The sequence below is a fragment of the Pinus tabuliformis genome, chromosome 3_2 (genome assembly GCF_031772625.1).
Source record: "Pinus tabuliformis cultivar Carrire ecotype Pingquan chromosome 3_2, CPIR1, whole genome shotgun sequence".
In the NCBI taxonomy this organism is placed as follows: Eukaryota; Viridiplantae; Streptophyta; class Pinopsida; order Pinales; family Pinaceae; genus Pinus; species Pinus tabuliformis.
The window spans coordinates 117,723,624-117,751,279 of record NC_142302.1 but is presented as its reverse complement, the minus strand read 5'-3'; the positions used below and the strand labels follow the sequence as shown (position 1 = coordinate 117,751,279).

General features: G+C 34.7%; 1 pseudogene; it reads left to right on the top strand.

The window, feature by feature from the left end:
- The first annotated feature begins 11,808 nt into the window (after positions 1-11,808).
- On the top strand, positions 11,809-17,202 carry LOC149180093 (potassium transporter 26-like; annotated as a pseudogene).
- The last annotated feature ends 10,454 nt before the right edge of the window (positions 17,203-27,656 follow it).

The following is a 27,656-nucleotide window of genomic DNA, read 5'->3' as shown; positions in this document are numbered from 1 at the left end:
AAATGGATGTTATGCTTCTTCATTGCTGCTTCCAAGGCTTCCATCTTCTTAAAGCATTTGGATTCTAAGTGGCCATCTCGATTACAAAAGTTGCAATGTCTATTTGTCTTCTTCCCTTTGTTTTTATTTGTCTTATCATTTTGTTGAAATGATTTTTCATTTTGAGGCTGAAATTGCTTAGGACCCTTGTTTGGTTTAGGACCATTCTTTTTAGGATACAACTTCTTAGGATTCTTTGGATTTGGTTGCTGCTGGGTGGCTAACGCTTTCTTAGAAGAGTTTCCCAGATGAAGAAGACCAAGGTGTAAGAGTTTTTCTTATTCTCTTATTAAAGAATCAGAAAAGGAATCAAAGGAAGGGGACTCATAGGTTTCTCCTTGAGAAATGAAGGCTTCTCTTGTAGAATGGAAGGTGGAAACAAACACAGAATAAGTTGGTCCCAACTTAGTAAGAATGGAGTAGATAAGGCTACTATCTTCTTTATTAACCTTAACACCTTCCAAGAGAAGTCTAAGGGTCTTGAACTTGGGCAAAAAATCTTCAATGCAAGAAAAATTATTGGGGTCCAATGTAAGCAATTCATTTTCAAGTTGATGGGCTTTAAGTTCATTTTTAATTCCAAATACTTTAGTAATTTGTTGCAGTGCTTCATCAGGAGTATCAAGTTCTGCAATATGGAATCTAAGATATGGAGAAATAGACATCCCTATCAACCCACGTGCTTGGTCTTGCCTATTTTCCCATTTAGCTGTCTTATCTTCATCTTTCGGTTTGGTCTCTTGGCCTGTGGCTATTCTGTAAAGACATTTACTTCTAAGTAAATCCACAATGTAGGACCACCATTGGAAGTAGTTAGTGCTATCAAGAATGAATTGGCATGGACTTTCCATTTTTAACAGAAACTGAAGCTATAGATGCTAAGTGTACCAATAGAAAGATCTCGAAAAATTAGGTCGTTTCAAAAAAAACAGTTCTGAAAACGGCTTCCGGATGAAGAAGTTATGGCTTTTTGAAAAACAAAATTGACGAAGTCGCCGACGAAGTGCGGGAATGTGCGGAAATGAAAAAATCCACCCCCACAAAATCGAGACTTGAACCCAAGACCTCTACTCTCATAAATTAGCTTTGCACCAAGTGAGCTATGCAAAAATTTTGTGAGAGAGAGAGAGAGAGAGAGGGGGGGGTTGATGCTTTGGGTTGCGTGCTTGCTTTGAGAAAGATTTTTTTCCCTACAAAACAAAAAACACAAAACCCAACACGGACATACAAAAAAAACGAACCTTGTGGCTCGAAGTTAGCTTTAGCTGGAAACTAAATATTTTCAAAAATGAACCTTGCAGCTCGAAGTTAGCTTTAGCCAGAAACTAAATATTTTCCTCAATGTTTTTGATTTTCCGAGATCACACTAAGGCAGCGGAAAAGAGCATACGCATGAGAAAAATCCTTCCTTTCTGTTTCTGATTTGCCAAGATCGCATAGAGTTGCAAGGCAAAGAGCATACGCAGAAATGAAAGGTATAGATTCGGTAATAAAAAAAAGCTAAATAAACTGAAACCGAAATAAACAGAGAGAAAATAACTGTAAACTGCAAATAAACATTGTATGCCTCCAGATCTTAAAAATGACGCAGCTAAGGCTACCGGAAACCTTTTCGCATGAAACGAAAGGGGTTCCTCACTGGAACATATGCTCCCAACACAACAGAGCAGTCCTCTCGGCCCGAAAGCAGTCAGAAATAGTAGATCTAGGAAACGACAGTCGGATGCAGTTCTATCGGCTTCAGATTTGGATCACCAACGGACGCGACACTCAAATAGCTCTGATACCATGTAGGAATTTATAGGGTAAGTTCCTCAGACAGAACACCAAAGGACATCGCTCACAAACAGATCACAGATCAATACACCAGTATTTTGACGTGGTTAAAACCCTCAAAGAGGGAAACAGTCCTCGGCCTGAGCCAACGCGACCACTTCAGGCAATTTATTAATAAAAGAATGAAAATTTACATATGCTTCTCTCATAGACGGATTACCCTACAAATGACCCTCCATGCGCTTTAAATAGAAATCATGGACCAATCGAGTGTTAAGCCACGGATCAAGTGTCGGTAATACCGAGGAGAGAATGAACCATCGGATCACTACATATCGTGACCGTCAGATTGTAAGTTACAAAATGTACATAGTAAAGAAACACACTTTACCTAACTCTATACTAGACCAAGTTGTACTTAACTATTTCCTATGTGTCGGAATATCCTAACAAGAATGTGAACAGTTAGATGTAAAAACTGCTTTCCTTCATGGTGAATTAGAGGAAGAAATTTATATGGAGCAGCCATAAGGCTTCATAGAAAAAGGAAAAGAAAGCCTTGTTTGTAGGTTGAAGAAGAGTCTCTATGGGTTGAAACAGGCACCTCGACAATGGTACAAGAAATTTGATTCATTCATGTTGGAACATGGTTTTCCGAGGTTGGAAGCTAACCATTGTGTCTATATCAAGAGGTATGATCAAGGAAAGTATATCATATTATTGTTATATGTGGATGAAATGTTGATTTTTGGGCATGAGAAGAATAAGATCAATAGATTGAAGAAATATTTGGGTAGCAAATTTGCAATGAAGGATTTGGGACCAGCACAATAGATATTGGGCATGCGGATTATGCATGACTGGAAAAGCAAAAGGTTGTGGTTATCACAAGAAAAATATATCAAGAAGGTGCTTGACAAGTTTAATATGAAGGATGCCAAGCTAGTTGGTACACCCCTTGCAGCCCACTTCAAGCTAAGTACTGAATTATGTCCTAGTGATGACAAGGAGAAAGAAGAGATGAGTAAGATTCCTTATGCTTCAGCAGTTGGTAGTTTGATGTATGCCATGGTATGCACACGACCAGACATTGCATATTCAGTGGGAGTAGTGAGTAGGTTCCTTGCTAATCCAGGCAAATAACATTGGCAAGCAGTAAAATGGATTTTGAGGTATCTCAAGGGTACTAGTCATTATTGTTTATGTTTTGGTCATGATGAGACTGTGCTTGAAGGATTTACAAATGCGGATATGGCTGGAGATATGGATACCAAAAAGTCCACTAAAGGTTACTTGTATACATTTGCAGGTGCAGCAGTATCTTGGGTGTCAAGGCTACAAAGAATAGTAGCCCTCTCTACAATAGAAGCAGAGTACATTGCTGCAACAGAAGCTTGTAAAGAGATGTTGTGGATGCAGCGATTCCTAGGAGAGTTAGGAATAAAGCAGGACAAGTATGTGTTGTATTGTGATAGTCAGAGTACCATTCACTTGGCGAAAAACCCAACATTTCATTCAAAAACCAATCACATTGACTTAAAGTAGCATCGGATTCAGCATGTGTTGGAGGAAGAACAATTATCCTTGGAAAAGATCCATACAGATAGGAACCCTACTGATATGCTCACTAAGATTCTACCATGAAATAAACATGAGTTATGTAGAGGCATGGTAGGACTCGGTGTGACTTGATGACTCTTATTTGGCTTCAAGTGGGAGAATGTTAAGTGTGAAGCCAAATTCATGAATCACATGTAGGATTCTAGATTCTTCTACACTGCCATTAGTTTCTAGATCTCCAGGATTCTAGATCTTTCTACACCGCCATTAGTTTCTAGATCATTCCAGATCTCCATCTGAATCACATACAGGATTTTAGATCCTTCTTCAACCTCTATAAATTTGTAATTTCTCTGGCCAAGGAAGCAAGCCAAGGCCCAAGCCTGTTATGTAATGCAAAGTGATTTCTGTTCTCTAGTGATTGTTTTATCTATTCCGCTATTTCTGACTGAGTAATCTTGTTGTTTCTCCATTTGTTTGTCTCTGAAATTATTCTTTGCTATTGCTGTCTAAGTCTCTAAGTATAAATTTGCTGTGTGTTATGAATGCTCCGATCTAACAAAACATAACAATTTTATGAGGTCCTTTGTTATTTGTTGAAGTCCCCTTGACCCTTGTTTATTTAAATGCACTCATTGTTTATTTATATCATAAACCAGTGCCTTTCCACCGTTGTTTGTTGATCCCATGTTGCGTCTCTGTTTGCTACCACTAGGGAAGTCGTAGAATGTTCAAGAGGGCTCTATGTCCCTCTTTTATTTGCTGCTTGGTGGACTACTTTCGTTGGTGTGGGCATTGTGTCCACCTGGGGTTTTGCAACGAGATTCATGGGGCTTCTCTACCTTGATGTTTCTTTTTTTTATGGAAGGGCCAGTTTTGGGCTTTCACTATTTGTCATTTGGGTTTTCACTATTCACCATCGCCATGGGTGCACTCTATTTTGGTGCAGTGTTTTTATGATTTGCATTGGGCCTGCCACATTCCTTTTGGGCTTTTGGTCTTAAATTTTTGTTGCTTTATTTTTGGGCTTGTTGTTTCAAAGTTTTTGGATGGCCTATGCCCAGTTTAGAGGCTTGTTAGAGCATCCTCGGCCATTTCTTTCTGGTCATAGTATCTTCTAATCTGGTCATAGTATTTTCTAATGTAAATTTCCTGTTTGATAGAATATCTGTTGACATTGATCATGAGGCATGTTGGAGCATCTCCAAGGGCATCCATGCCAGTCAAAGCATACTCTAGTTGTTATTTTGTTTGTAGGTCTTGCACCTTATTCTTTTCATATTTATGTTGGGGTTTGTTGACCTACATTCTAATGTTTTGGTTTTCTATTTGTTGGACTATATTTGATGATCCCTACAAGGTTCTTATGTAGGTCTATATTTGATGATCCCTACAAGGTTCTTTTGGTCAACCTACATGCCCTAATATCTTGTTTTTTTACAACTCATGAAAACAAAAATATTTTAATGAAACTGGTTGGTTTTTTCTTTTATATATATAGAGTAATGGGATGATTATAATATGAAGTTTTATTTTATATGAAGTTTTGTTTTAAATATTTGTAGTTTATATATCTGAGTTAAAATTTGTATTTTTTTGTTTTTTATGGTTTTTACGTTGATAGTCTTTCCTCTACAGGCTTGGCCTAGGAAGATCCAGCCAATGAGAGAACTCTTAAAGAAACTCTTCTTTGCAAATCCCGGTTCCCCATAGCAACGATAATTAATGAAGGTAAGATTTATAAATTCCAAGAACGTTTTAATTAAATGTTAAATCACTTTTTGTTTGCCACTAAATTTATTTTCGAATTATTAAAACAAATTTTTATATCTTTCTAGGCTTGGACATTCTTCCTGGACGTTTTCGTAATTGTGTATACAAACCTATCTTGATGGAAGCATTTAGAGTGAATATGTGAACAACCAGCGTCTTCTTGGTGGATTATTTTATTTCAATTTTATTTTGAAGTCGTTGCAAAAGCATGAGCTCAGATTACTCACTGAGAACAAAGGATTACTTAGGCTTTCATTTTTCGTTGATGGGAAATACCTGATTCCTCATGTTTTCAATTTTGGCTGATGGAAAACATATAATGCCATAGATACATATATGTGCTTTTCCACAGACTCAAATATATTGTAGTTTTTCATAGACTGAAATATATTGTTAGTTTTTACAGTTTTATAAGTCAATGATAATTAGACATTGTTCACATTATAAGGATAATTTCATGGCACCTTTTCAAGCGAATTTATGTTGTATTATAGTTTCATGGCTTTCAAGAATCAAAACCAATTGTCACACGATTGATTTGGTGGTTGTTCCAAAAATGAACTTGTAACACAAAATCGTCACAGATAAAGTACGTATAGGTAGAGAATACATAGGCATATGCCCGCAAGAATAGCTGTATATATTTTTTAATATTTTTAACAACGATGTTGGTTAATATTTCAAGTGTCTCCAAAGGCCAAATGATTTTATTTATCTTAGTTGATGAAATATTTCAAACAGATTGCTATAATGTCTCGTATTTGTTTAAATTTAGTTTTTGATTAACTACAAAAGGCCAAATAATTTTATTTATCTCATCTTTCGAACAGATTGCTATAATGTCTCATAGTTGATGAAGTGAAATTTAGCATTTATTTTGATAATCAACTACTCACCTGCTCTTCATTGTTTTACTTTATTTATTACCTATCATTTACATGTAGAAAATGGAATATTTACAGGTGTGGACTTAAAAAGTTGAATGTCAAACAAATAAATTAGGAAAAATCCTTATGAGGGCTAAGCTTCAGTTAATTTGGTGGCTCTGCCTTGATCCGCTGAGACTGCAACTGTAACAACGACATCCTATTTCCCTAGATAATTCAAAATTATATTAAGAAAGATGAGACAACTAATGGACATGGGTTCATTAGGATTAATAAGCACATGCATATCCCGCAACAATTTCTTCCTAAGCTGGCCGTGGCTCTCGCTGGCTTAGGAAGACAACTGCGAGAATCGCAAAAAAATAGTTTATTAATATGGATATATTTCATAGTGTATTAGAACTACTAACCTTGAATTGATTTGATGAGTTGTGCTTTGAATACATAGACCTTATATACCCAGAGAATTGTGAATCTTGTTATCCAATAGACCCACAAGCTCATTCAAAGAAAAAGTATTTGGCATCCAAATCCTTCTCCACATCAATAGTCTCATGTTTTTCTCTTCTGACTGTGTTGGAACAAACTGCACCCTATGGCTCCAACACCCACTAAAACGAGTCTTTGTGCTCCCCATTGTATATCCTTTTCATATATAATAGGAAAGAATGAAACTCATGAGGGAAGTATATATATGACATGAGATCCTAACAATGCTAAAATATTCACTTGAAAATGGGCTTTCAATGTGGAGATGAGAAGATCTATATACTATTTTGAGTGGTATACTTGTACAAGGCTTGAGATTTTGATTTGAAATAGTTAACGAGTTCATTGCTTCTTATAACAATTAGGATCAGAGATTTGGACACGAGCATTGCATCTTTCTCGCTGCTCAGCTGAACTGCGAGGTTCCCATTCACTGTTGCATGGTTTTTTATCTACTTGTTTATGGAAATGCTCACACTCTGCAATTGAAAAACAAAAATCCAACTATTAAGCAATAGAAAGGGAGCAGATAGCATTGATTATGTTTGGTCGATTGAGGCCTTTGATCCATAAACTATAGTGGACATTCCATTAGGAAGTTTGTCACAACAGGTCTGATATTATATTAAAAATATGAGATTCTACACTATTACAATTTTATTTAATTTCTAGATTTGTAAATTAACTGTAATTAGTGCATGCATATAAAAATAAATCAAGCAGAAAAGTAGAGAACGAAAAAAATATCTCACACACACATAATACACAAGATATGCTCTCTGGGAAACCCTTTCTGGAGAAAACCCAGCTGGAAGGTGAGGCCACTCCACTCTCTTTCTCTGTTTGGAAATATGGCTGCAAATAGAAAGAAGCAATTTTTGTGGCCCATGGGATGCTACAGTGCACAAATCCTCTCTGTGTGATCTACCTCCTATCTCCCTTGGCTATCTTTGTTCAACTATAAAACAAAATTCTCTCGAAAGAATGTAATGCCTCTTCCTCCTAGTGGCTCGGTTATAAAACAACTCGATAGCCTACTAGTGGTTAAGTTTGACTACATCAACTCTTAACTAGAGTTACAAAATAAACTCCTCTAGATTATTTTACATTACAAACACATGGCTAGCCCCTTTTCCATAAATAATGGGGGCTGATGCGGCATCCTCCCAAACTATATGTGTGAAAATAGAAAGGTCAACTTCTGAGTGGCATAACTTTTGCATACATAGTCTAATTGACGCGATTCTTGTGCCGTTGGAAATCTCTCTATGTGTAGAATAGCATGAAATTGTGCTACACTTTAGTGGAAATTCGTTTGATGCCTCAAAACGCTCCTAAATTTCAGACCCCTTTTTTGCAAAACTAGTCCTGTCGGTAAAAACGGTCCCGCGAGTTGATTCCTCCACTTTTTACACTCCAAATGCATTGATATAGATGAAAAAAATATAATGATCCAATTCAGATCAACCTTACACTCTTTTTGTCCAAAATTCTTGCTCCTATCGACACAAAATTGATGCCACTGAGAATGTAGTTGAATCCAAGCTTCTATGTTGCATTCAAAAGCACAATATTAATAAATTATATTTTTCCAATAGAAACTCAGCCTGGAAAAAATTAAATGATGAACGAGATGGTGTTTGCCTAGAAAAATTGCAGAATTGGGACCATTGTTTAATCTTCCAGTAACTTTACCGCCCAGATAGTCTCCTCCATTGTGAGAGAAATTTGTTTCAACAAGGGACAGTCATATATGATTATTGTTGCCTACATCTACTAGAGAGTCTCCAAACACAAACAAGGCATGCATCAATAGTTCTATTGTGTAGACAAGATGAGAGAAATATTTGAACACCAATTAAATGAGATAATTACGTCGTAAGGCGTTTCCCTCTGAAATCAACTTTCCTCTGGGGTTATGTGTACAATTCTGAGCCTTTGATTTAATTTTTAGATGATTAAAATAATCTTACCCATCCAATTGATTAGACCGATATGGTACAATAAGTTAGTTAGAGATTTAACTACAAATTATAAAAATGAGATGCAACCCAGCAAATCGACCTCACCCTTGCCCTCACTCGATGCTACGCTACTTCTAGGTGCTTTTCCGAATGGAGACCTCGCACTCACCCTCGCTCGACGATACTTCCAGGAGCTTCTCAAACTGGAATGGAATTGATCATCTGATTTGCATTCACTCTCTACATCGATCGAAGGCTTAAATTCGGATGTCAAAGGCGTGGTGGAGGATAGACAGGGTTAAAGAAATTGTTGTTGTGGGAAAGAGAATTCGGCTCCCTTTCTTCTCTATTTTATTTCAGGCATAGGAATTTGGGTTTTTTTGGTGTAGCTTGCTTCAAGAATTCTATGTGTTAGTTTACCCATTTCTGCTTATTACATATATGGGACAAGTGGCTTATTTATTAAAAAACCCAGGGGACATAGGCTCTAGAATCCATGAAATTTTATATAAGTTCATTAAATCCACAATAAATTTGTTTCGGAATTATGAGTTCACAGAATCAGGGGACAAATTACATTATCCTCTCAGTGGAATCAAAGGAATTGTCTATATAGTCCTTTTTCAGAATCAAACCTAAATCTTTATCTAGGGTTTTAATAATCTAGGGCTTTAATATGAAAGACTTCCATTTTTTGAGGATTTTGCAAGGAAAGGCACTGGTGGAAATGGATCCTATAGAGAAGATAAGGATGGAAGACACCCTTGGTTTAACGTTTAAAACTTTCAGTGGCACGATGAGTGGTTTCGTTGGGTGTATGTCTGAGGAGGTATGGTGGCCAGATGGTATGATGTGCCGAAGGTTGAAAGGAGCATTTCCCTTTCAGGTTTGATCAAGACTATGCAACTTATGGGGAGTTATGGTCTCACATTTGCTGCAATCGGAGGGGTCTTTGCATTGACCAATCACGTGGTTGAGAAATTTCAAGAGAAGGACTTCTGGAACGGAGCCATGGGTGGCTTTGTTGCTGGCACCTCCATCTTGGGTTTGAGAGGTAGAGATTCTACTTGTTCGAAAGCTTTGTTTTTTCTGGGAAAAATTCTTCTAAATTCAATTATAGTGCTGATAATTAATTATTTATATTAGACAAAATGCTTACTTTCTTCACTGTGTGGAAATTGAACCCATGGCTAATATGAATATATTACTATTTAATGTAGCCTTCTTACGAGATACAGTTCTAAAGATCCCTTTTGTTAGAAACCATGGGTGGGTATCTTTTCTATTATAATGTCTCCCCAGACTTGTATATGGCCCTGGTTGCTTGTCATGTTTTGCTTCGCAAGATGTTCCCTGGCCTCGAGGGGCGAAACGTGTCTTTAAGATTCGAACGTTGGTAGGAGCATGTAACACACCTCTTTCCTAACCAAACACCCTTGTTGACATGTAATTTTTTAATTCGGTGTCTCAATACAATCGAATTTTTAAAGCACATGATGGGAACGACAATTTTATTTTCCTGTCGATCCTCTGTGGGTGTGGGTTGTATTTTAAATCAAGTCTGACGACACACATCTTCAATTCAGTTTTCTTTAGTTAAGTACTGCTGCCAACTCGGCAATTTCATAAGGTGTTTCCCTAGCAACACCTTGAATTGGCAAAGAATACAGGGGTTGTCAACCTTGAAAAAAGCACTGGCAAGCAATTCACGCTCCTTGCATCATATACTAGATTGAATTTTTTCAATATTCAAAATGGTGGAAATGCTATAAACTCTAAGACAAAGGAATTGCTTGAGAAGAGTGCAACGACTCAGAAAATTTTTCTGATTGTTGTTATGATGGTGGCTTTGTAGCCGACACCTCTATCTTGGGTTTGAGAGGTAGAGATTCTACCCGTTTGAAAGCTCTGTTTTTCTGGGCAAAATTCTTCTGTTCCTTTTGAAAAACTCAGTACAAGTAAATTTAGCTTCATGTTCTCACAAATAATGATTGCCTGGTTTGTGACCAACATCATGACAGGACTGCATAATATTGTGAAATATTATCTTGGAGCACTCAAGGAATTCAACCCATATTATATATACTATTACTTTCATGAATATCACAAACAAGGATGGGTGATGCTTGGAGGTGTAGTCTTGTGTATAACAGGTATTGATTATTCTCATGATTATATGTGCCTCATTTTATCATATAGTATACTTGGAACTGTTTTCTAACTTAATTGATAAATCCATACCAATGATTTTCTCAAAAAAATTTGTAACTTCATCCCAATTATTTATGCTAAAGCTATACAAATAGAAACACTAACATCAGTTCTTTGCTCTGACTGGATCCAGCTGTCGAGGCCATGTTTGCAGAATTGGGCCATTTCAACAGGAAATCAATCCAATTCCAAGCTATATGTCATGAATATTGAATATGGAAAAACACCTATAAAAGTATGCATCTTTCTTCTTATCTTTTCTACTTAACTGATGATGTTGATGTTGTTTTATCTTGTGGTTAGGTCTAACATTTGGCATCCATCATCTACATTCCCACATTTTCTATACCTGCCAACAAGGGTGTTTCCAACAGCAAAATCTAGCTCAAACCCACTCTTAATAATGTCAGCATGGATCTTCTTCCATTATTCCAGAGTTGTACTACCAACGCAGGCCTTGACAATGGTGCCAAAGGTGAAGTTATTTGGCTTAAAAACACTCTCCTTCATTTGACCAAAAAAATTTAGGGCCTCATGGCATTACCCATTCTGTGCATATCCTGAAATTACAAAATTCCATGTAACTTCATCTAGCTAAGGCATTGCATTAAATAGTTTCAGTGTTTGGTCATTACACCCATGTTTACCATAGCCACCTATCATTTCATTCTATGCAATTGCACAACATCTCTCCACCATTATTCACAACCTCGTTTTCTCTAGAAACAACAATACTCATGCAAAACCCAAATTCCACAATACGAATTTTCCCAATACAGAACCCATAACTTAGTTCTATTGTTGCTACTGCCTAATGCCATAAAAAATGTATACATTATTTGGCATTAACTACATTTTTCAATTTAGTATTTAAACATTAGCTGTTGATGAATCATGATAGTAATTGTTATTAAGCTTGAATAAATCTCTGATGGGAACTTGTACGGTGATTGGTTGGAGCGCTGACTCCTACAATTAGGTCTGCCCATAAATGTATCTCAAAAAATCCTTTCATGTCAAACTGGTATCAACGTGGCACCTCAACTCAATGCTCCATCACACATGTTGATTTTGTTCCAAATTATGATGCCTTTTCTATTCCTACAACGATGTCAGCTATGCAAGGAATTTAGTCAAGGAATAGTAACATGAGCCAAGGTAAGATGATACAAGAATGCGAAGTAGACACTATTAGCTTCCCTTCCATGAGTATATTGGGATGTAATCAAGTTTTCCAGTATGGTTTAGTTTATTTGAAGGAGGGATGCAGCTCCCTATCATAAACATGATATCATCTGTGAGTATAATGTGAATTATGGCATCCCACTTCCTGACATAATTTATGTTTTCGTATGTTAACTCATGCAGGTGTTGTTGTACTCTTATCATTTTTTATCCTGTTACTACTGTTCCTTTTTCAAAAACTCGGTACAAGTAAAGTTAGCTTCATGTCTCAACCATAATGATTGCCTGGTTCGTGACCAACATCATGATCGGACTGTATAATATTGTGAAATATTATTTTGGAGCATTGAAGGCATTCAACCCATATTATATATATTATTACTTTCATGAATATCACAAACAAGGATGGGTGATGCTTGGAGGTGTAGTCTTATGTATAACAGGTATTGATTATTCTCATGATGATATGTGTCTCATTTTATCATATAGTATACTTGGAATTGTTTTCTAACTCAATTGATAAATCCATACCAATGATTTTCTCAAACAAAATTCATAACTTCATCCCAATTATTTATTTTAAAGCTATACAAATAGAAACACTAACATCAGTTCTTTGTTCTGACTGGATCCAGGTGCCGAGGCCATGTTTGCAGACTTGGGCCATTTCAAAAGGAAATCAATCTAGGTCCAAGCTATATGTCAAGGACAGAATTATTAGTATTTCATCATACCTGTGTGCTTCATCCTCCTTAAGTTTTAGTACCATAATGAGAAATTTGGGTTTTTTGGTGCAGCTTGCTTTTTTGTGTGTTGGTTTACCCATCTCTGCTTATCACATATATGGGACAAGCGACTTATTTGATAAAAAACCTAGGGGACATAGGCTGTACATTTTACAAAGAAATACCACAACCTATGTATTGGCCAATGTTCATTGTTGCCACTTTAGCAGCCATTGTAGCCAGTCAAGCATTGATTACAACAACATTCTCAATCATAAGACAGTCCATGGCTCTTAGTTGCTTCCCTCGAGTGAATATTGTGCATACCTCACAAAATTACGAGGGTTAGATCTATTCACCTGAAGTTAACTATGTTCTCATGGTTATCTGCCTTGCAATTGTCGTAGGATTCCGTGATGGAACACAGTTTGGCAATGCATATGGTAAGAATATACGAATTTATATCTAACAACTGAATTTGGTAGTTTTTATCGATTCTTTTGAGTTTCCAAGGATAATTTTAGGTGTTTGGTGGTGCAGGGGTTGCAGTGGTTGGGGTAATGTTCATTACGACGTGTGTAGTAACCTTGGTCATGCTTGTGGTTTGGAACATGCTGGTTTTTCTTATACTACCCTTCACTTTGTTTCTTGCTATCTTTGAAGGAGTTTATCTATCATCTATATTGAAAAAGGTGCCACAGGGAGGTTGGTGTCCCTTCTTAATTGCAACAATTTTGGTCATGCTTGTGGTTTGGAACATGCATGTTTTTCTTATACCACCATTCACTCTGTTTTTTTCTATCTTTGAAGGAGTTTATCTATCATCTATATTGAATAAGGTACCACAGGGAGGTTGGTGTCCCTTCGTCATTGCAACAATTTTTCTGACCATAATGTTCTCTTGGAAATAAGGAAGGTAGAAAAGTATAAATATTTAGCACAAAGAAAACTCAGCATAGAAGGTTTGAATGGATTAGTTGTCGGGGTGAATTCACTTGTACCAGGAATTCATTTCTTTTGCACTGACCTTATTTCTGACTTACCACCGGTTATTGAGCATTATGTAAAGAATGTAGGTTCTCTGCACGAAGTTCTTGTTGTTGTCACCATAAGAATGGTTCCAGTCAAGACAATACTTTTGTCGGAGAGATTTATGGTTGGAAAACTAGAGCCAAAAGGTGTATATAAATGTGTAGCCCAATATGGTTACAAAGATGCCCCAAACATTGAAGGATCTAAATTTATCAACCAGGTTTTTGAATGCATAAAAGACTATCTCAAGCTGAGAGGAACTCATTCCTCCTCACATGACAGAAGTTATACAAGCAGAAATATAGTGGAAGAAAGTAACTACTCTTAGATGAGGAATTATAGTAGATTGAATTGGCAAAGAATACAAGGTTTGTGTATGTTCTAGGAAAAATCACATTGAAGACTAATAAGAGCACTAGGCCTTTTGAAGGATTACTGATTGACAAGCTCTACAGGTTTCTCCAAAACAATTGCAGGTTGACTCTGTCTCCCTACAATATACCACCTATGCATTTACTTCAAGTCAGAATGGTGCAAGAAATTTAGATTTTATTCACACAAAACTGTTAGAAGACAATGAAATTATAAGCTTTTACTCATAATAAAGCTTTTAGGGCCGTAAAGTTCCAGATCACTTGAAAATAAGATATAATTTTGTACTATTGTTACTATTTTAATAGATTTATAAGATTTCAAATTGCAAATTTCTGTTGAGATTAGAAGAAATAAGCATTGAGGTTTTTACCATTTCTGCAATAAATCATGAATCATGTAGAGTGAATTGGTACATACATGTTTAATGTTTTGTGACTGGTGGAATGGAAAAAAATGATAACAACTCATTACTTTTCAGTTTCAATCCTTCTTTTACAGTAAGGCTCTTATCTTTTGATGAAATGCAAAGGCTGGTAAATTAAAATTTTCAAGAAATCCCAGGTAGAGTTTGTTAAGAGGGAATTTTAAATTTTGATAGTAACTCCTTTTTATCCTTTGTCCTCGGAGATTTGTACTGTTGCCACTTTAGCAGCCATTGTAGCCAGTCAAGCATTGAGTACAACAACATTCTCAATCATAAGACAGTCCATGGCTCTTAGTTGCTTCCCTCGAGTGAATATTGTGCATACCTCACAAAATTACGAGGTTTAGATCTATTCACCTGAAGTTAACTATGTTCTCGTGGTTATCTGTCTTGCAATTGTCGTAGGATTCCATAAAATCCTGAATATTGAATAGTGAAATATGACAGAATGAAATTAGATGTCCAAATAATAATAAATATGACTTGGAACTTAATCCTTGAAAATATTTTTTCCTCTCGTTGGCCCATTATCAGCTCAGCATTGGCACGTTTGTGGTGGTTTACAGTGATGATGGCTCCTCTTCTGACTCTCACTTTGACCTCGTTATTGCTCTTCCTCAAACTTCCCCAGTCCTAGCTACATTCACGAAACATTTTCTGGTGCAACACTACTACTGGAATGCTTTCCTCTAACTTACTTCATTGTTTAGGGTTTACGCTTCTGGATTTGCCCCCCTTTTGAGTCCACTCAGGCCCCTTTTCCATCTTATTCTCTACTCTTCCTTTCTTTCCTTAACATAGATTTTAGACTGTTTCAGAGATGCTCTAGGCAGTCAATCGTTGTTCTTCCCAGTCCTATTGACCTGTTTTGGTCATTTGAGGGAATTACAGATTTTAGACTATTTCAGAGATGCTCTATGCACCTCCTTATTGCTGTTGTCAATCGTTGTTCTACTTCTTCCCAATTGGTAGGTTTAATTTAGTTTGACATAACTGAACTTGCTATCAATCTGTTTTTTCTTCTAGAGAAACTGTGATCTCGATTGAAACTTCAAAAATATTTGATCTATATTCTTTGATGTTTTAAAAGTATTCATGTTAATAATTACATATCATTTCCACTGAAAATTTTATTTTCCCAACATGCATTGATTCAACTGGTGAGGTCGACGGAATGTTAAGCCAAACACCTTACCTCCATTCTCGCTACAGTTTTCCGCATTCCTATAGCATAAGTTAAGGGGTGACACTACGTGCAATTCCAGGGACTGGGCAGATAAATACCCCTCGGATCTGGCACCTAGGGAAAGGAAATCCTTTCTTTGCAGTGCAGTTACTTGGGGCATCTTTCTTTACGCACTTCAAAAAAAAACCTCTCTGGTATTCAGATGAAGTATTCGAGTAAAATTAATGACAATACAATAATAAAAAAATGTCCTAGATGCTTTCTCCCATGAGATGAGTTTGCGAAGAAAAAATATGCATCTAACAGTAACTATGCAAATAAGTCAATGATTGGAAAAAATGTGTTGCCTTCCACAATCCATCACTAGCCAAAATGAGAAATTCTGTGGTTGCATCTATGGTCGTGTCTCTCACATCTGGTTCTGAACTTAAATGTTGCTTCAGATTCCTGTCACCAAATGCACGAGCTACAACAAGCTGACCATTAACTCGAGGTACATCTCCTAATATATCAAAAAAGAATGTCGTTAAGTATACAGTTTCCCCCTGTGACCATTCAAATGTTACTCTTGAGTTAGAACATTAAGATAGAATTATAAAGTTACAAATCAAAAAAATATTTAAGTATGTTCTCATTAAAATTAATCTCTGCACAGCATTTGTAGTGGTACCTGGCAGTAGTGTCACAAATCCACCCTTCTTCTCGATGTTTTGGCGTTCAATACTTGGCTCATGATCAACAGTCAACTGAATAGCAATGCCATTTTTACATATAATAGCCCTGGAATCCCCTATATTTGCTACAAAGAGTTTTTTCCCATCAACTAAAATAGCAGTGACTGTTGTGGAGCCACCGGGCCCTAAATCAACTACCTTTGCTAAAATTTTCCCATCAATCCAGTTGTATGCATTCTTGATGGCACTTTCTGGGTCTGTCCAGAACTTCGGCTGCATTATTATCAGAGATACTTGTCAGCATTAAAATACTTAATTACCATTTTACACCATACGAAACTTTGAAAATAGCAAGTGATACCCAATACAACAAATGGCAGATCAGCTGTAAAAGAATGTGGGGTCTTTGCATGAAGTTCTTGTCATTGTCACCATAAGAATGGTTCCAATCAAGACAATACTTTTGTCAGAGAGATTTATGGTTGGAAAACTAGAGCCAAAAGGTGTATATAAATGTGTAGCCCAATATGGTTACAAAGATGCCCCAAACATTGAAGGCTCGAATTTATCAACCAGGTTTTTGAAAGCATAAAAGACTATCTCAAGCTTAGAGGAACTCATTCCTCCTCACATGACAGAAGTTATGCAAGTCGAAATATAGTGGAAGAAAGTAACTACTCTTAGATGAGGAATTGTAGTAGATTGAATTGGCAAAGAATACAAGGTCTGTGTATCTTCTAGGAAAAATCACATTGAAGACTAATAAGAGCACTGGGTCTTTTGAAGGATTACTGATTGACAAGCTCTACAGGTTTCTCCAAAACAATTGTAGGTTGACTCTATCACCCTACAATATACCACCTGTGCATTTACTTCAAGTCAGAATGGTGCAAGAAATTTAGAGTTCGTTCACACAAAACTATTAGAAGACAATGAAATTATAAGCTTTTACTCATAATAAAGCTTTTAGGGCCGTAAAGTTCCTGATCACTCGAAAATAAGATATAATTTTGTACTATTGTTACTATTTTAATAGATTTATAAGATTTCAAATTGCAAATTTCGGTTGAGATCAGAAGAAATAAGCATTAAGTCTTTTACCATTTCTGCAATAAATCATGAATCATGTAGAGAACTGGTACATACATGTTTAATGTTTTGTGACTGGTGGAATGGAAAAAAATGATAACAGCTCATTACTTTTCAGTTTCAATCCTTCTTTTATAGTAAGGCTCTTATCTTTTGATGAAATGTAGAGGCTGGTAAATTAAAATTTTCAAGAAATCCCATGTAGAGTTTGTTAAGAGGGAATTTTAAATTTTAATAGTAACTCCTTTTTATCCTTTGTCCTCGGAAATTTGTACACTCTCGAGTTCTCTGGGGCTAAGTACAAGTTCATGTGTTACAGGCCCAAGCCACCAAACAACACTTTTACGATGTTGGGTCCCTTCAAATTCTGAATCTAAGAAGCCCCATAAGAGCAACAAAATAAAGTGATAACTAGAAAATCACTCTTCCTGCCTAAGCCACCAAAAGGCACCAATCCTAGTAAGGCTTAAGGAGGACCAACGATAATTATAAAGATCCCATGCTTCCACTATACTCTCTATTGCTTTATGATCCAATATGCTTGTCATCCTACCTTTCCATTTTGTTTTGAATGTGGAGTCTTTACAACGTAAGCCCTTGTAGCAATATTCAAAATGTGGCTAGAGTTGCTTTCCTGTAGATGACGGTATGCAAAATTGTTTTATTATTATTGTTTTGATTTAATGTTTCATTATGCATACTAAATATTTTTTCATATAAAACCAAATTTTAAATGTTTACTCATTTACAAATACTACAACACATACCCCTTTTTTCGAATTGATGTTTATGAGTAGTATGCCAAAACTTGCCAAACGCTTCCATTTCTTTTCCAAAATTTCAAAGATGCCCATTTGAAAATCCTTAAAATAATGTACAAAAACATGTTCACATAAACAACAACTACTACATGGATAATGGATAACCTCTACCTGACATTAACTATAACTCATTATCATCCACCCATGCTTTCAAGAATGTCCATTCACATGTTGCTATTCTTCCACACACTACTATTACTTACAAAATATCCATATTCAAAACACACATAACTAATAGTTTCAAGTGTAACTCAATATCATCCACCCTTGCTTTCAACAATGTCCATTCACATGTCACTATTCTTCTACACACTATTATTTACAAAATATCCATATTCAACATACACATAACTAACAATTTCAATTGCAACTCATTATCATCCGCCCTTGCTTTCAACAATGCCCATTCACATGTCGCTATTCTTCCACACTCTATGCCTTGCGTTTCCTTTGCAACATTAGGTGCAAATGCTATTTATGGATTACAATGCTCAGGCTTTGTTTGTCGTTATGGAGTTGGTTCTGCATGGAGCATCTCATAAGCAATTTATTGTTTTGCAGACACTTAGAAAACTTAAAAATACACGTGTCAAGTAAATGAGATGAGGATGGTTGTTGATGAAACTACCGTTGTAGTTTCCATTCAAGAAAATAATTTCAAACATGTTGAGCGATCCATAGGGCACATCAATGTTACCAAAAATATTTGAACCATGAGAGATTTACTTGTTCGTCAAGGCAAACTTTATATACCTTTTGATATTTTCCCCGAGGATAAATATTATTTAGTATATAGTAGCAGAGCCCGTGATCTCAATTTTAAGTCCCAATTTTTTGTTTTCTATTGTAAATCTTAACGAGATGTCAGAGGGATGCCGAGGAGTGTCCCTGCATCTCTTTTCTTGCTCCAATCAATTTCAATGTCAATCTCTAGAAATAATTTTTGTGCGGACTAAAAATTGAGGTTTTCAATGTCTCTATCTAGAATTAATTCATGTTTTTTTGTGTTGAATGGAAAAATGTTATTTAGGTGTATATTTTGAATGGAAAAATATTACTATGAATAATATGTCTTTTGAAATTGAATATTGGTTAATGGAAAAATAAACCGTGATAATTAAGATTGATAAAAAAGTTAAACTATATATTTTTTAATTATATATATATATTTATAAAAATAAATTATAAATTCAAGAAAATAAAAAATATATAATTTTATAAATTTTATAATATCTCAATATAATATATAAAGAATTAAGAATTGTTTAAATGCATTAAAACAACTATATAAAACCTCTCTTTTATAATATTATACCAATAAATTAACAATTAAAAATTAAAAATTAAATCAAATAAAATAAACTTTAAATTCCTGAAAATGTGCAAATCTCTGAATTCTATCAAAATCTTCTCACTAATGAATGGATTAAAAATTCCGCAAAATTATAACACTCAAAAACAGAGTTGTAATCAACTTAAAATTAAGCTAGAATTTTCTGAATAACCTTCGAATATTGGTGTGGATACTCAAAGATACCTTCCATATAATCTTCAAATTAGTCAAATCAAATTATGGAGGGGTTTCCAAGTACATACCCGAAACATATATTTTTTGTATTCATGTGTCATTCATGTTCTTAAATACAATAAAATAGGGAGAATTTGAAAAGAATGATGATTGACCAATGTAGCTCTTAAAGTATCTGGTAAATAATTTTTGTGTTTCATCCCATTTACAGTGTAATTATTATTATTATTATTATCGATATTCTGGGACTTTCCTGAATGTTATATGTGATGTAAAAATTTATTGTATATTCTTTTTTGCAGCATGGTTATCATTATTTCCTGATACTATTTTTTAACATTTTTCCTAAATTGATAATGTTGTTTTCACCCTTTAGTGAAGTGTATACAAAGAAATGCTTTGTTTTTTCCTTTTTGCAGTGTTGTTCTAATTTTGCAGATGTAGATATTATGGGGGAGGATATGTAAAGTCAATATTGCAGTATATTAAATGTTGGATATGTTAGGATATAATTTGTTAGATATAATTTAGATATATTACTTTTTAGATTCAATGATATATATTTCAACGTGTGCAATAAACATTACTATTAAATGCATATTTTTTATTTAAAGAAATTATATTTCTTTTAATGAAATTCAAAACTCAATGTCAAGGATTTATAAATGTTAATTTCATATTTGATAAATGTAAGTGTAATGAAGATAATGGTGTTATAGTAAAAATGCCTTTTTTTGGTTGCTTTCAGTTTTGTTTTACTTGCAGTTACTTTTATTTTCTTAAAAATGCATTTGGTTGGAAATATGGAATTGCAATCCCATTACACTCTGAAGGTCATTTCATGTCCATGATTTAAAAAGCTTCCCTGATATTATGTTTTGGTTCGGATAACATTTAATAATATTTCCAATGTCCTTGATAGATTTAAATTTCTTGTTTGGTTGATAACATTTTGATAGAAGAGAATCAAAAGAAGATGCTAAGGAAAAGTGATTTTTATAAATAATAAAATATTTAATAAATATTATTTTGAAAATTTTGTTTAATATAAGTATTAATAAATTTCAGAGTAATTCTGAAATAATTCTGAAATATGAAAGATAATTAGTTAATTAATTATTTATTGAATTTTTGTGAAACATTTTAATGTGTAATTTATTAATTTGATAATATTTTATTTATGGATATTTAATAAAATTATTTATTTAACTTTTATTATTTTTAGAATGTAATCCTCTCTTAAACATTGTGATAATTAAAGAAAATTGTTTTAAAAATTTTGTTACAAAATTATTTTAGAAATTCTGTCGTTTTTATTTTAAAATTGAATGTGTGTATGTATATATGTGTCTATGTCATCACTATTTTAAAATTGATTGTGTATATTTATATATAATTGAATCAGCCACTTTAACACCATTAATGCTAGCACTTGCTAGATATTAATGGAGATTATCAAAAAATTGAAGCAAAATTTTGTCACAGAAGAAATGGATATAGTGTCGAGAGGAAGGATCTATTTCTTCCAAAGATTAATACATATCAAGGCTTTGTTGTGTATAGATATAAGTTCTCACCATACAATCTATTGTGGAAAACAAATGATCACATAGTTGCCAATGTATCATCTTGGGAAAGAACTTAACAATAAAATTACCATAAAGTTTTCACAGACCATATTAAGAGGCACAAAGTAACCTTATAGCACCATTTTGTTGTTGGAACTGCGTGGAAGGTTTTCATAGACCATATTAGGAGGCACAAGGTAATCTTATAACACCATTTTGTTGTTGGAAACAACGTCCACTCTAATGTTGTACCTATCATATATGGAAGCATGTAGGAATGGTTCCATGATGTTGCATATTCACAAAGATAGTGGCTAATATTGATGGTTTATATTTCACACAATATGAATTTACTAAGATAAATGCCATGAGGAATGGCTCTATGATGTTTCAGAATGAAATAATGTATTTATGATATTCATGATTTTTATTTCACAAAATATGAGTGCAATTGAAAAGTGCATTTTCAATATTATACTTGTAGTTTTGATTTTATTTCATATATATATATATATCATTTGCTTGAATATGAAACCAATTTCATTCTCTTGTTAGATTATAAATTTAGAAACTTTGCAGTATTTTCTGACCTCTGCTTGGAGAACTATTTCGTAGATTTCATTTTTGTGATATAATTTGAATATTCAAAGAATTTAGGAATTGTGGCATGCTTATGAAACCAAACTACAAATTTTTCCAATTTAACAATCCTATCAGCGTACCTTTGCACCATTTTGGGGCAATTGCTAGTTTTAATATATGTTCTAATATATGAATAAATTACAAGTGTATATAGGTTATTAAAATAACAAAAATTAACTTTTGCATAATATAACCTTTAACGCATTTGTCGAATCTCATTCTTGGCATGGCATGGTATTAAATAAGAGATAAAAATGTCTCAAGATGAGTAAAGGGCCCAAGATGATGTCATCTCTGTCTCACTCTCTTGGAGTGTTTAATAAAAGAATCTTGAAGCATGCCTGGGCAATGTCACATGGATCGGGATCGAATTCGGATTCAGCAATGATTAGGTTCAGTTTGAGTTCAAATTTTTTGATGGGGTTCATATAAGGTTCACCATTAGGTTTGTTTATATACATCTTCTATATGTATAGATATATTAACTTGAAAATTAAATATGGGATAAAATTGTAATAAAACAACATCAATAAAAAAAATGCTATCAAGAACATGGAGATTGCAATGATATATTACAAGCTTGACTTGTGACATGAGATTAGCATGACATGGTATGAAGTAAGAGATAAAAATGTCTCAAGATGAGCCAAGAGCCCAAGATGATGTCATCTCGGTCTCACTCTCTTGGAGTGTTTAATAAAATAATCTTGAAACATGCTCGAGTTAATGTCACATGGTTCGGGATCAAATTCGGGTTCAACAATGATTAGGTTTAGTTTGAGTTCAAATTTTTTGATGGAGTTCAGATAAGGTTCGCCATTAGGTTTGTCTACATACATTTTCTATATGTATATCTCTTGAGAATGAAATATGGGATAAAATCGTAATAAAACAACATCAATAAAAAAAAATGCTATCAAGAACATGGAAATTGCAAGGATAGATTACAAGCTTAACTTGTGACATGAGATTATGAGTTTTGATCTATGGACTTGGTTAATGCCCATGAGGTTCGTTGAACCTCAAAATATTTTTAAGGTTCACCAAAATTCGAACCTCAAGGTTAAAGTTCGACAAACCTTGTGACATAGGCCCAGGGAAGGACATACAAGTTTATAATATTTCATTGTAAAGGTTTGTTGTCTCTTAGTGTGTTGTGTTAAGTCTCAGCATATGAAGACCTGAGAAAAAAAGTCAACAAGGGTCTATGTTAGATTTGTTTTATTTATATATGATAATATGTTTTATGGACTCTCGCCCTGTGTGATTAATAGATCATAACTTTCATGATGCTTCATAGTACTTTTATAAGTTATGACATAATGTATCACATGGATCATAACTTTCATGCTGTTTCATAGTAATTTCATAAGTTATGACATAATGTATGGTGATTTTTTTGGGATAAGGTTATGATAGTGTTTATATATGTGTGTGTGTGTGTATGTTTTCAAAATATATAATTATATATTTTTCTATTTTTTTATACAATTTTATAATACATATTGTAAAATACATATATACATGTTATTATCTTGACTTTGAGATGGGGTTTTGAAGATGAACCAAGTTACTTAGACAAAAAAAATTACTCCAGACATTCAAAATGCCATAAATTTCAATCTAGAAGTTGGAATTAGGCAAAATTACAATCAATGGTAAATTGATGGAAAGACAAAGGCAATCGAGTTATAAAAAACTGAAACCAAGGGAAAGCTAAAATTTCTCAAAACAAATCAACTAAAAAAATCCAAAAGTAACATTAGCAAAATTCATATGGGGGCTCCTTTAATTTTGAGGAAATTAAGGGGAGGTTTTGAGGCTTCAACAAAACCCTTCCCTTGGATTTACAATCCTCAACCATTACCAACTTTTCTATACATTTTTTCTATGCATGAAGCTAGGTTACACCTTTTGGAAAGAGAGGGTACATTTTGGGTGAAAATAGACAACTTGATTGAGCAATCTATGAGCCCTCGATCAAGTTGTTTGAGGGCTTAAAGATTGCTCAATCGAGCATTAAAATGAACTCTTGATCGAGCTCCTGCGTAACCCCAGGTTAGAAGCTTAATCGAGCTCCTATGTAACCCTGGGTTAGGAGCTCGATTGAGCTTTAAGGATCGATTGAGCCATAAAGCTCGATCGAGTCTTAAAGCTTGATTGAGCTTTAAATTTGGATAACATTTTTAATTTTCTCGTCATTAACAATTTTAAAATGTATGTAAATATCAATAATGATATGCGGACTTTAAAATTGTAAGTATTTGATAGTTAAAAAATAACAACAACAACAACCAAATTTATTTACTAATTTCATTTGAATAGTTAATTATCAACAGTGTGGATTAATTTCTCATTACATTTTTAGAATTTTGGTGTATAGATCTGAAAATGGATTCTATCCCACTTGCAATTGAAATTGTAATATTCTTATATTTATAAATTGGTAAAAAAATAGTTATTAATATGATTTAAATTTTCAATGTTAGAATTTAAATAATAAATTTATTAAACATAAGAAAATTTATCAATTTGATTTTAATAAATATTTTAATTTTTTATATGAATAAGTGTAACTCAAAATTGTGAATTTGACGTTGTTGGAAATGTATATTTTATAAAATTTACAGAAGAGTTAATAGATGATTAGGCACGATTTCTTTGATCATAATCATATCTACTAAAATCAAACTTATGTGTGTGTGTGTGTGTGTGTGTGTGTGTCTGGATATTCCATTGGACGGTTCCTCACAACAAATATGATAATATTATGTTAAAATTTTGAAAATTCTGCACTATTACGGTTTTATTAGAACTCTAGATTTGTGTCACAGGGGGGCAGCTCAATTGGTAATTCGAGATATGTGAAATTGTTGAAACTCGAGAGAACTAGGTTGAAATCCCCCTGTTTGTGACTTGGTTTATGGAGAGGAGGACATGCAGTAGACCCCTAGAGGTTTACTAGTAGTTACGTGTCGGGTGGGCTGCTGGGTTCATTTGGGTCAAAACAAAAAAAGAACTCTAGATTTGTAAATTTAACTAGAATTATTGCATGCATGCGAATGGAAATTATGTAGAAAAGTAGAGAAGGAAAAAATAAATTCACACACACACACATAAGACACAATATTTTCTCTAGGAAACCCCTTCGGGAGAAAACTTAGTTGAAAGATGAGGTCACTTGGCTCTCTTTCTCTGTTTGGAAATAAGTTGCGGGTACAAAGAAGCAATTCTTATGGCCCATGGACTGCTATAATGCACAAATCCTCTTTGTGTTCTCTACCTCCTATCTCTCCTGGCTATCTTTGCTCAATTATGGAAAAAATGCTCTCGAAAAAATATAACGTCTCTTCCTCCTAGTTGTCTGATTATAACACAACCCAATAGCCTACTAGCGGTTAAGCTTGACTGCATCAACTCTTAACTATAGTTACAATGTAGACTCTTATAGAGTCTTTTACATCAAAATCACATGGCTAACCCATTTTCCATGAATAATGGGGGCTGACATGGCATCCTCCTGAACTATACGTATGAAAATAGGAAGGTCAACTTCTGAGTGGAATAACTTTTGCGTACAGACTTTGATCGACATGCTTATTGCGTTGTTGGAAAAATGTGTGTGTGTAAAATAGCATAAAAAGGTGTTGCGCCATAGCAACAAAGTTTTACCCCCAAAAATCATCGTTTGATGCTTTAAAGCACTCCCGAAAAGTTTCAGATTTCGTTTTGCCAAACTGGGTCCACTCATAAAAATGGTCCTGTGATTTGATTCCTCCACTTTTTCCACTCTGAATACATCGAGATGGATGAAAAACAATATAATGATCCATATATATATATATATATATATATATATATAGATATATATATATATATAGATACACCCACTTGTTCAAGGAAAGAAAAGAATGTAGTAATCATTAACGTAGTTGTAATAGTTGTAAGTTATAATTAGTATAGTTGTAATAGATGCAAAGGTATCTACGGTTATAAAACTCTCTCAACTTGTAAAATGAGATTGCATTCAATTTTGTCCTCAGTCTGCACAAGTGTGAGTATATATAGAATTTTTTACTCCTAACTTAGGTTTACAATATATATTTTTAAAGTAATAAAACATAGCGAAATCATAAATTTTAAAACATTATTTGACTAATTTGAATTTGAGTAATCTAGATTTAAATGTGCATAAGAAATTATTTGTAAAATAGTACATGCCGACTAGTCAGATGACAATGGTTCACAAGGATATCAAGTTCAATGAGGAGAAGGCCATGCGAGTTTCCCTTGAGAGGGAGCTTGAGCTACATGCAGATGAGGAGCTTTTAGCTCCTAAGGTTGAGGGGCCTTAGATTAATGTGGAGCAAACATATGCAGAGGTTCATAGAGTGGAGACATCCACTTAGGCAGAGTCTTCCAAAGAGGGAAGAAAGAGCACTAGAGAGGCTGACAGATTGTTGGATGATGCACAGGAGAATGTGGGAGTACCCTCTTCTCAGCACAAACAGAGGAGGTCATCAGAGAGGTACACTAGATACGTGGCACTTATGGGTGCATGTGTTGTGAGAAAGCCATCTTCCTTTCAGGAAGTAGTGCAACAACTAGTTTGGGTTGATGCGATGGTGGAGGAGTATGACTCCATAGTTCGAAACAATGTTCGGGATGAGGTCCCGAGACCGAATGACAAGTCAGTTGTGAGCTCCCGTTGTCTTTACAAGGTAAAGAAAGCTGCATATGGTAGTGTGGAGAAGCATAAGTCCATATTTTTGGCTCGTGGATTTTCGGAGGTAGAGGGGATTGACTATGATGAGACCTTTACTCTTGTTGCAAGGTACTCATCAATCAAATATATTTTGGCACTATCGGCATAGATAAGTGGGAAGATCCATTAGATGGATGTGAAGACTACCTTCCTCAATGGCATGATTGAGGAAGAGATGTACATAGAGTATCCCAAAGGTTTTGAAACCTTGGACCATGACTCACATGTGTTCTAACTCAAGAGAGCATTGTATGGGTTGAATCAAGCACCCTGTGCTTGATACACGACATAGATAACTACTTCACTGGGTTGGGCTTCACGAAGAGTGAAGTGAATGTGAACCGGTATCACATAGTGCTGGAAGGTAAGTTTTTGATCCTTGCACTTTATGTAGATGATATTATACTGACAGGTGATGAGAAGATCATCAAATCTTGTAAGGAGGACCTTTCAAGAGAGTTTGAGATGAAGGACAGGGGCTCATGCATTACTTTCTTGGCTTGAAGGTATGGCTGAGAGATGGGGGGCTATTTGTATCTCAGGGACAGTATGCCAACAACATACTTAGGAGATTCCGCATGGAGAGCAGTAAACCCATGGAGACTCCTCTAGCTAGTAACTAGAAGAAGGAAGATGCTACTTCAAGGGAAATAGTGGAATCTACTATTTACAGGTAGCTTGTGGGTTCACTCATGAACTTGGTGAACACACAACCAGATATGTGCTATGTAGTTAACAAGCTAAGTCAAGTGATGGTTATGCCTACCAAGATGTATTGGAAAGTGACAAAGCATGTATTGAAATACCTCAGAGGCACTACTCAGTTTGGGTTATGGTATAGACAGACAGATGGAGTGAAGATTCAAGGCTTCACCGAGGCAGATTGGGTAGGGATTCCATCTGACAGGAAAAGCACATCAAGAGGGATCTTTAGTATTGGGTC